The following is a 12,517-nucleotide window of genomic DNA, read 5'->3' on the forward strand; positions in this document are numbered from 1 at the left end:
TGTTTTAAATGTGGGTTGGCGAATATGTCATATCTAATACAAGATTATTTTTTTTATTTTGTGTTATATATTGATAGAAAAATCTTATGTCGATCAAGGCATACTATCCTAAAGTGGACACTCGAGTGGATTGATTATATAATGTTGTTAATGTTTTGTTGTCTATAATGTTCGTTAATACTGATAAAAATATCTAATGTATAACGAAGCATGCTATGCTAAAGTGGACACTCGAGTGGTTTTATAATTTTTATTTTATTAATGTTTTGTTGTTTTAGGTCATGTCGCCAGAGTATTGAATAATATAACGTTGTAAAATCGTTATAAATTAGTCAACAAACCAGTTTATAGCCATGTCTTTCAGGCAGAATACTATTCAAAGGATATAAAATCCTCGTGTCAAATAAAACATGATATCCAAAATTAGACATTCGAGTGTTTACATAATGAGCGTAGTGACTAAAACCTTCTGTTAGTCGCCCAAGTAGGCACCTATTAGGGACATAATGGGCTTAAGGTGAAAATCATGTGACCTCTGCCTAAGTTGTCGACTTAGTAAGCACATTATAAGGAAAGACTGGGCCTGATTTTAACATGGTGACATTCGCCGTTTGGTTATCGACCTAGTAGGTGCATAATAGGAACATAATGAGCCTCAGCCGAACATAAAAAATGACCTCCGTCTACTGGGTGAGGCCCAAAAAGGCAAATATCTTAAACCATAGCATATTGGTTGTCGCCCGAGTAGGAACATAATAGCGACATTCTATGCCTGAATAGAAGACAGTGACACCTCAGCCAACTGGTTGTCGAGGTTTTGGAATCATAAAAAGGACATTTTCACTCTTGAACAAAACATGTGCGAGTCTTTACCTTAAAAAACTTTAATAAACAGTGGTCTTCACCATGACCTGGCGCCCTATTAAAACATGCCCTGAGTCTGAGCATATAATGACCTCATACTTCTGAGTATTACCATAGTTTACTCATTATAGGGAGTAACTAGACATGAACTGGGCATAAAGTAACCTCAGACTAGTAGAAACATAAAAGAGACGTACTTTATGCAGTCACCTCCGCATGACCTAGTGCAGTAGCGGGCATTAATAAGGTTATCAACCAGGCTCAAACGTTCGCATGCCATCTATATTATTGGAACATACTGGGCCTGAGTAAACGTTTAATGGCCTACACGTCCCGATTGTCGCCCTCATGTGCACATCTAGTGAATCAGCCTACTGGTTGTCTCCCTGTTTGGCACAAATAAAGACATACCAGACCTGATTTGATCACATAATAATTGACCGCCTCCTACTGGTTGTCGCCCAGGTAGGCATTTAATAAGGTCATATGAGTCCTGAACTGAACAAAAATGATATCCGCCTACTTGTTACCGCGCTAAAAGACATAGTATAGGGATATACTAGGCTTGAACTAAACAGATTATTGAGAAGAAATATAGTTGGAACATACTAGGTGGAACTGATCGTAGATCCTGGTTATGCCTGACGTCCTAGCATATGCATAAAAGAGACTTACTAGTCCTAAACTGAATGTAAAGTGACTTCCGGCATGACCTTGGAACATAGCTTATACTAAGCCTAATCTGAACATATGGTGACCGCTGCTTATTGGTTGTTGTCCTAGTACACATATAAGGGAAATACTAGACATGAAGTGCGTGTACTTAGGCCATAACCCGGGGCCTTTGTTGGCACATATAAGGGACACAAATAACCTGAGCAGAAGGCTGGAAATATAGTAACCTCCTCCAGCTGGTAGTCCACCATTAGGCACATGTTATGAGAGTATTAAGCTTGAGGTGAACCTTTGAAGACCACCGCCTGCTTGTTGTCGACCTAATACTAGTAAGCACATACCAGGAACCATACTAGTCATGAGTTTAACACATACATACCTCAACAAACTAATTGTCGACCTTTTAGGTACATACTAGGGACGAGACCTTATGTGAACTAAGCTATGTGTTCTTTACATTTTGTTTCGACATAATATACCAATTGAATGGATTACATGGAACTTCGAATTATTTTTGTAGCCGCGTACCAAATAAGACGTTTTTAATTATCTATACAGTCGAACCCCGTTGGCATGACATTTTCATTAACAGATGTAGAGCAACATTAAGGAAATACTCAAAAGGTGCTTGTAAATAGTGTCAAAAGTATTTTGACAAATACAACCTTTGGGTAACATCGTTGCGACATTTGGGAGACATTGAAAGTTTTCACCAGAAGGTAATTCTTCTTCTCGCTAATATAATTGCTAACGTTTTTATGTAACATGTTTTATTTTCCCGGTTGTTATTTGAAAAATATATTTGAGTTTTATATTGTTTTTGAACCAACGTTCTGATGAAGAGGCTACACGCGTTTTTATTCGGACGGTGAATTGATTTTTACTTTTTTAATTTCCTAGACATCACACCTTATTATTTCTTTACTTTGAACTTTAAAATAAGCCATCGTTTATTGTAACAAACAAATATGAATTACATGGTACTTCAAATAAAATTTCTTTGACGCGTACCAAATATGACGTGTTCAATTGTCTATACAATCGAAACCCGTTGGCTCGATATATCAGGGACTGGCATTAATAATTCGAGCCTCGCGAATATTGAGCCAAGCGGTATTGCGTATTGTATGTGTATATTTATACGTTAAAGAAAGACTTGTTAACCTCGTTTGTTGTTTGCTACGTTATCTCCTAAAGAGTAAGTATTACCGTGTGCATATCGTGCAGTTCACAATATAACATTTAATTATATGAAATAATTTGAAATTTATTTACGCAAAAAAAATATATAAACCCATCCATAGAAAACATAAACAACTAATCTTGATACTAAGTTAGTAGGAATACGTGCGAATAGCTTAGGTTGGACCGAGTCCTCTCAATATTGCTCACCATTTGACAGTTGTATTAATTCTTCCATTTGGAGAAACCTTTGCGCAATAATTTTATCTGAAGACGCCTGATCAAAACACAATCAGATTTATACCTGTACTGACATTACTATTAAAACGCAGATTAGATGAGTTTGGACATACATACATACATGTCACAAAATGCAAATGTTACGAAAGTTGAATTGGAGATGTTAATCCAACGTGTTTATGATCAATGCGTACTTTGTTGGTTTCAAGATGTTAATAATAGTAAAAAGCTAAAAACGTATGTATTTATGAACATAATTGTTGTATGTGAACCCAATCTTAATTATATTAATATAATCAAACATAGAATAGCATTTTCACGATTCAGGTGTTCTTAACATAAACTCATAAACTTGATTAAGCTAGTTACAGAGGCATCGATAGAGAAGAAAGACTGTGTACAACGTAAAATATATATGTACTGTCGAAACAGAATATCATGATCTACTAGTGTGTCCATACTATAGATATCTGAGATCTTCATGTTTACCAAGATATTATTGTTCTTGGTCAACTTTACAATTTTACATGAATTAAAATATTTAATGAATAGTTATCAAGTATGTACGCTACATAAACTTGCAAACTGTATATATCTTGCATGTGACCAACGTAATAATTAAGTTGTAAATATGTACACGTTATTGTTATCAACAAATGAACAAGTTTCACCGTTTTAAAAGATAATCCATCAATATATAAGTCAAAACCAGAATTCAAACCAACATTTAGACACTAAAAAGTCTCATTCTATTAAACTAACACAGTGGGCGATTTGTTAAACACGAAATCCTCGTGCACGTTCTTATCAATAAAATATTTATGTCAAATTTGTTCTTATACATGTATTCAACAATATTCAAACCCTATATTTTCATCAGGCACGTTATTTACAAACTTAAATTATTATTGTGTAAATGGAAAAGTTAATGATAACTTAGATTTAACTTGTTCATAGTTTAGATATTTAACAACATCATTTTCTTATGATTAATAGTTACATTTGTGTTTGTATATAAATTACTTGTTCGCCGTCTTTAAATTGTATTATGTATAATAGCAATGACATTTTTATGTTTATGCTAATAAAACTTAAACTTGACTCTGACATACTTTTAACATATATATTCGTACCAGCTAAAGACAGAAATTACACTGAAAGAATGTTTGCTCAAACTGTTAAACCATTTAAATCTGATAATGATTATAATACCAATCAAGCAAATATAATCGATCGGCTTAGCCAAGCAAACAAGTCAGGATGTGAAAACTGTCATCGAGTAATACACACAAAACAAAATGTTAAATGTTTACTAGAGACCGCAAAATGACATCCAGCGTTGAGAAATATTTAACCTCAAAAAACCAAGCTAACCGATTGAATTGTATATGAACAAATTGAAAAAACAAATACCTTAAATCTTGTTCGAGCCAACGAGGATATCGAACCTTGCGATACCGAGACACCGAGTTTCGACTGTAATCGAATAGTAATTCATTGGCATCAGTGGCCGATCTGCCGACATGAAAACCTATCATATTTATCATTTTGTCACTTCCGATTGCACTTAAGTTTGGGACGCAATTTTTACACCTTACTTAATATATTGCTTAACGCTATGCCTCTATAACTTTTATATTCACTCGCGTTACCACGCGTTCTGTTCTGTTATATATTGGTGTCATTATTACACTCTCTCAATGACTCCGGGTATTCTGCGTTATTTAACATTATGTTTTACAATTTGAGCAAATTTGGCGGAACTCATTCAAATGAATTCTTAAAAAAAACGCCATTAACATATTGTTGCCGGAGCTCTTTCGCTATAGAAGATATAACATTCTTAAATTCTGATTCCGAGATTATCCCATCTAGCGACTCATAGGCCTTAAAAGGTACATTGAATTCGTTTTCGTTATTCGCAGCACCAACAGTTTATAAAATGCTTATACAACTCATCTATAGATAAGCCTTCTGAGATGGGTATACTTTTCTTGTATTGAGTTTTCATTTTTTTCCAGACTGTTTTGTTTTTGTTATTGCCATGTTAGCAATTCTACACCATCATTCTATGTTATTATTATTATTATTATTATTATTATTATTATTATTATTATTATTATTATTATTATTATTATTATTATTATTATTAAACGCGGTCAATCGTTACTACGCGACTCTAGTAAATTTAAGAATGAATTACGTTTATTGTTATCCCACGCAATGTGTATACTGGGGATGTCCAATTGATCAAGTAATTGAATTCCTGTTTGTAAACAAATACCGTATAAACATATTGTTATTGCCGAGTGGTCATATAAATGTGTGGAAGGAAGTATTTCAAAGTTGCTCAAAAGAGAGAAATATCGATAGTTAATGATACAATAATCTACCGGGTTATTTCCGTTAGTATTATGGAAAGTAAAGTCGCTTATTTTACTATCCTTACTAGTATTTTTTTCCCTGGTTGTCTAAACATTTATCTCACCTATTATGTTAGGAACATTTGTCAACATTTGTTCAAATTGCTCGTTGTCTATATTATTGTCAAAACTTAAGAAGCCAATTTCATCCGCCATGCGGCCGTTTTAATCTCAATTTAATGCAAGTATATAATCAGTGCTATATATTTCGATTTCCTGTTTAGTTTTACCATTTGTATGCCTTTCAATAATCGTAATATTATCTTTAACACTATCCTTAAAATAAATGGAGATACATCCACTATAACGATCTTTTTTTTGTATTTTTATTACCAAATGTAAGAGAAGGATTATGCAATAAAAGTATTTAAAGATAACCTTCCTTATACAGTTACGGCTTCATCATCATTCATTCCTATTAACAGGCTTTGCGTTTTAAAGACCTTGCAAATCGGGACACTGAATGATAAGATAAAACATGTAATCATAACTTTTTTAACTGAAATATTATCAATCAAAATAGTTAATTGAAACTTGTCAGCGTTATCGCGCTTATTTGACTGTTAGGTTGTTAAACGTATATTTCGCGTGTCGTCTCTATGGTATTATTGTATCAAGCTCAGTGGATACACTTAAGTGTGTTGCCTTTATGTCTTAAATATAAAGATTTTATTAGATCGTGATATTTGATAATTTTGATAATATAATATTAAGTCGAAGTCAAAGTCAATATAGAAACTCAAGTGTTTAGTTTAGGAGATCATTTTTTGTTATGCTCTAAGATATAATGGCCATTGCAGGTAGAAATAAACATAATGCATGTATGCTAAACGAAATACCCCCACAATAAATTTTCATAAACAGATGTAGAGCAACAGTATGGAAATACTAATAAATGCTTATAAATAGTTTCCAAAGCATTGGAATAATCCGACCTTTGGGAAACATCGTTGCGACCATTGGGAGACATTGAAAATTTTCACCAGAAGGTCATATCTTCTTTCGACTAATAGTCATGGCGTGTTTAATAATAAGATGCTATTGCGTACGTCTTTTTATCTAATATGTTATGTTATCCCAGTTATTATTTGAAAAAAATAAAATGTTTAGGTTTCTTTCGACTAATAGGCATGATGTGTTTAAAGGGACTGTCTCACAGATGAAAAAATAGCGAAAAAAAAAATGTCAAAAAATGACATAAACTTGGCATCGGTGTGTACAATGCATTTTAACTTAATGAAGTAGCACATAGTTTACAATTAATTTAAGTTTAGCAGTTATTTCGTATTTTTCCATTGAAAAAAGTAAGTGGGTATGTCTACCGGGTAGAATTCATTCCTTATGCTTGATTGGCTATTCGGCGTTATCACGTGATATTACCGAGGTAGGTTATAGCTTAATTAGGTCACATAGCTGAGCCTTGATAGCTCAGTAGGGAAGACGCCTGACTTTAATTTTGGCGACGCGAGTTCGAACCTGGGTCCCGATACCTTTTTTTAACATTGTGGTATTTTTTTTTACAATTTTGACAATAAAGCGTAACACATTTCTATTAGATAATTGTCCTGAGATTCGTTACAAAAATGTTTGGTGCCAATCTGTTATGACCTAATAAAAAAGTATCGTTTATGGTTACAAACATATGGGGTTGGTAGTCAGGATGAACTATTTATATATTCATTTTTATAGGTTTTTACACTGATAGCCAGAAAAATGCCATAGTAGTTCTATTCATTAAACGTTCATCAACAGTTATGATGCTATTATTTATAAATATCAATATAGTATAAATAAATAATTGGGATGGTATACCAAATATCTTGCTGTTCTTTAAAGCGCACTTAAGATTTGAAATTACTTGAATGGCTTGGATAGTCAAAACTTTCATAAACATATAGAACATAACAGAACAGAACGGAATGTTTATTTAAATTAATAAATCATCATTATAAACACAGAATGAAAAAGTAGCATGCATGTAATAAAGGAATAAGTAATGCATATGGATATTTTGGTAACTATACTAACAATACATATATATGGTATACACAAAGCTAACATATTTAACAGCAATATAATGTGAGAATGTCTTTAAAGATATCATGTATTTATGTCTCTTATTTTAAAAGCCTTAATACAAAAAGTCGCTATTTTTATTAACATAGTTTTTTTTCCAGAATTTAGTTATGATATAAATTTTATCATACTTGGATTTCTAACATAATATCTAGGAATATAGGTCTGTCGGATTTCATTATACATTGGGTAAGCAAAAACAAAATGGAACTCGTCTTCTATATCGTTTAGATGGCACAGTGTGCATTTTCCGTCTTGTTTAGGTATATTGTTATAAAAATATATCACGGTCATCGCAGAAACTCCCATCCGGCGGAATTCGAGCCAGCATTAAAAAATTTAGCTAACCGCGCTGCTGTATTTAAACTATACTATTATGTTAAATTCCATTAGAGAACTGCCTTGACACAATTACACCGAGTACCTCGTTTTAGCCCAAGGAATTAAAAGTGATTTGAGGATTGTAAAGTATTGTAGAGTATAAATAATAACTCTAGATTTTCACGATAAAGTCTCGGCGATTTCTATTCATTTTTTGTAATATATTATGAATGGGAGTTCATTAAATAATGTTGTTTCTGAATGGTTGATTTAGTTTTGTTCAAAAATGATTTTGTGACGTCACGATTTGGATTCGACTGATTTAGTTTTTATTCACACACATGTATTCATGATTTTCAAAAGAGGAAAGTTCAAAATTAATGAGTAGGCTTGTCGCTGGTTTATCTACTTGTTTTACTTGTTATGTACATCCGATCAGAACCAAGTACCGGCTGTCTTGACGTCATCATTTTTAAGATAGAAACAAATGTACATTCCTGTAAAGATAATAAAGTTTTGCTACTATATGTAGCACCAATAAATGTCAACCTGTCGTATTTATCGCAGCTGACTCCAAATATTACAAACATCGGCAGCTTTTGTCATACCTTCATCAAATGTTTTAATTGTCTTGAAAGATTCGATATACAACGAAGGACATAAACTGACGTGGACATTTTTACAAAGATTAGGTCCAAACGAAAGGCACCATGGTGTGTTATATGTGAAAACAACAGGCGCAATTTCTAAAACACTGTGACATATGCGGTCGATGAAACATTTCAGGGTGATATATCACATACAATAAATAAACGGCATACATCTATACAGTCCTCCATTTGTGGATTTTATGCTCAAACATCAAAAACGTCTGTCACGTTTTTCAAACAGAGATATGATCAGACAGTGCGATCTTGTTTATCTTTTTTGTCAAATTTGTTAAATTTACGTCTAAAAGAGCAATAATTCGGGGGTTACGTGGAACATTTTTTGCTTTTGTTTTACCTTCTGTCGAAATAATTATTCACATTCCATGGTAGCATGTACATCAATATCAAATGCAACCTTTCACCAGATATATGTTAACCAGTTATTTTATACACGATGTATATTATCTTAACCAGTTTGAAATTAAATAAGAGTTTTGTCCAGAACGCATAGTAACATACCTTTTAGCGAGCGTTCTAAGAATCTTAAAAATATTTTTTTCGCGCATTTATATTGCTTTAATCAAAATTCTAGTTTTTTTGTATGAACACTATTATGTTTTTCAATGCCCATTCACCTGATCTCCAATTTTTCAAAAGTTTTTCTTTGCGGTGGTCTGCGGTGGACATTTAAATAAAATAATAGGGTTTGTGATGATACTGCTGATTACCTTGAAATGTTTAATGATCTTATATAATGCTTAGTGTGAGTGTTTACAGTAATTCCAGTTATCCGCAGTTTGTCTTTTATAATTTCTTTCATGTAAACGTTTCCCTGAAAACAAATATCAGGTTAATTTAATATGCAAATCAATATATTTTAAATTATATACAGCTATTAAACAATAGAGTTTGAAAACAACCATGACAAAAGAAGAACAAGGTTATGACGAACAGATTATAACAAAAGTACATGAAAAATAAAGATGTAATAAACACAGACTGTATAAGATTCAATTAACATCAATTGCACTTTGGTGCCGATGTAAAGTTTTGAAAAGTGAAATTGACATAAAAGGAATGCATAGGAACAATACGATCGGTTTTGTTAAAATCGCAAGTTTATTCTATATTGTGTTTTGTTTATGAAATAGTTGTATCACCATCTAAAACCTAAAAATAAAACGAGCCTGTCAATAATTTTGAAAGTTTGTGTGATTTTCTGTTCTAGAGATAGATGTTTGGCTGTTGGTACCGTTATGAACAAAACAGAGTTTTGACTTAAGCATAACAGGTCATCCTCACATTACACAAATATAAAACGGAAATATAGAACACATGCACGCATGCACGTACGCACGCACACAAGAACAAGCACGCACGCACGCTCGCACACACACACACACACACGCACACGCACACGCACAAACGCACACACAGACACACACACACTCAAGCAATCAAAACTTAATATATTTACATTAGATCGCGTTTTAAATGATTTTTGTATCAACAACAGATTCTTTAGAAATTACTCAAATGGAAAGACAATGAAACACATCAACCAGGTTTCACACAAATTAGCGTGAAGGATGGTTGATATGAATGTTATTTAACACAGGAACCTTGAATAATACAGAAATAAATAAAATGCAATAAGAAAACAGAGTCAATATTGCCGTTTAATAAGGCACCTGATACATATAGATTGGAGGTACACCATTTGTGATAAAACAACAACAGATAAACATGTAAAAATGGAATATAAGACTGATTGTATGTTGTTTGGTTTAATCATATACCCTTGCAGTGCGTTTTTCAATTCATTATTTGAATTAGACTTCTAAACTCTTTCGGTCAGAAAACAATCAGAGTCAATTATTAATGAACAAAGAGATCAAGTCACTCTTGAACAAATGCAAACTTTCCATTAGTTTTTTAACAAAGCCAGCCATTAATTTGTGTCATTTTAACTTCTTTAAATATAGACAATGCGAGATATTTGAGTAATAAACGCTTAAAACAAGCTGACTTAAAATAGACCGCCTGTGAAAATACCCATCACAAGACGGTAGGCGGAGTCGAAATAACAAGATCGACCAATCAACGATCCGAATCCGCTACAGGGATAACATCCTCTATTGAAAAATGTACTGGACGCGTGGCCACTGTAAACACCCACGAGGCTTAATGGTCTTATCCGATATGAATGTTTTTGAGTTATAAGTATGATTATTTGTAGTGCAATTAGTATTTATATTAATGTTATATGCAAAATGTTGGTTATGTTTGCATTAAATGCTTTTGTTTTTTTATGTAATTGATATGAATGATTCTTGAATAAAAGTTTTCTTCTCTTCTATCTCTAGTCGTGTTATTTTATGTTCCTTAATGGCCAAATATAGTAATCGAACAGTCGCCACTGTTTCCGATCAATAACCTGCATAACACAGAGGCCCAGGGATCACACACGCGGTAGGCAGGTTAGTAATGACCAGCAGTTGGTCAATGTTGATTTAGTAGTCACTGTGTATCTGTTTCTGATCAATAAACATTGATTTAATAAAAAAGTAATTGTGAGTCATTTCAAATGATATATAGTAAACAACGATCATATGATATGGACGTTTCATCCAACAATTGGTCACAATTCAAGTGTATTACTCACTGATAACCAGTAAACAGTGCAGTATACTTGTACTTGACAGAAGTGTAACGTCCTATCTTAATATTGCAGTAATATCTGATATAAACATGCATGCTTTATTATTAACACAGTGCATTAATGCTGTAATGCATTGCTTAATCAGTAATCCCTGTTTTGTAAATTATAAGGTTACATTAACCTATCCATTTCATGCATTGAAAGAGATATATTCCCTGCGTATTCAGGAAGTAATTTGATACACTGTTTAACAATCTGGAGTAAACAGTGCATTCATTGTGCAGCATAATATATTTGTAGGAATGTTAGGGGGGTTTACCCCAAATGTATAGATAATACATGTGTTTCAAAATGAAAAATACATGTGTTTGTCCATTACATGCTGTTCTGTAATTAGAGCATTTGTGTTAAGTACCTGTTTTTTAAAAAAGCTTTTACAAATCAAAACATGACAGCCTTTTATGTTATAAATGAAGAACTGTGTTAAGTGCTACCATGTTTTCATTGTGCAATGTGTGTCATTACGTAATGTGTTTGTTTATTGCATTGAGAGAGTACGTGCTATGAGACATAAAGACATGAAACCATCTTGAATAATATTTTAATTGATTTTAAGATCAAAATATTTAAGTTTGCACATTAAATTAGTATCTTTATATCAATATGTTGGTTATTGCTTGTATGTAGTTGGCTTGATTGTTTGCATTGCAATCAGTAGTTTAATAATTGTTATGCACCAGTCAATTGTAACCACGTCCCCCCCCCCCCAGGTCCGGGGAATAGCGGGGACTTTAACTAACGGTCCAGCCAACTCCGGCTAAAATCCCCGCCCTACGGGGACGAACTGATGGTAAAATCCCCGCCAAATGCCCCCGCACCCCAGGGACCGTAGGTAAGGCCCATTCCCCGCTATATTCAAAGCGAAGACAAAATCACCGCATTCACCCGGCACTGCGGGGCCGCCTGAAAGGTAAAAACACGGCCCATTTTCCCGGCTATCCCCGGTATACCCCCGGACCGGGGGGTAGTGGTTACAATTGACTAATGCATTATATGCATAATGTTGGTTATATTTGCATGACATGTTTTTCAATTCTGTGTAATTGGTATGAATGATTCTTGAATAAAAGTCGTGTTATAATTTATGTCCCTGGAGGGCCGGATATAGTAGTCGAACCGTCCCCACGGTTTCCGAGCAATGACTTGCATACACCTTGGCCTTGGGTCACACACTTAATATGCAGGTTTGTCATGAATAGAAAATGAACTCCATTGATATAAAGGTCAATGTGTACAAAGATAAGGTCATGGTAACTTTCAATTTAAAATCTGTTTCTGACCAATAACAGAATAATGCTGGGAACTAGGGGCCTTTCACTTGGAATAAATGTCTAGTCATGACAATTAGATGAACCTCATTTATT

This window comes from Mya arenaria, chromosome 9 (genome assembly GCF_026914265.1).
Source record: "Mya arenaria isolate MELC-2E11 chromosome 9, ASM2691426v1".
Taxonomy (NCBI): Eukaryota; Metazoa; Mollusca; class Bivalvia; order Myida; family Myidae; genus Mya; species Mya arenaria.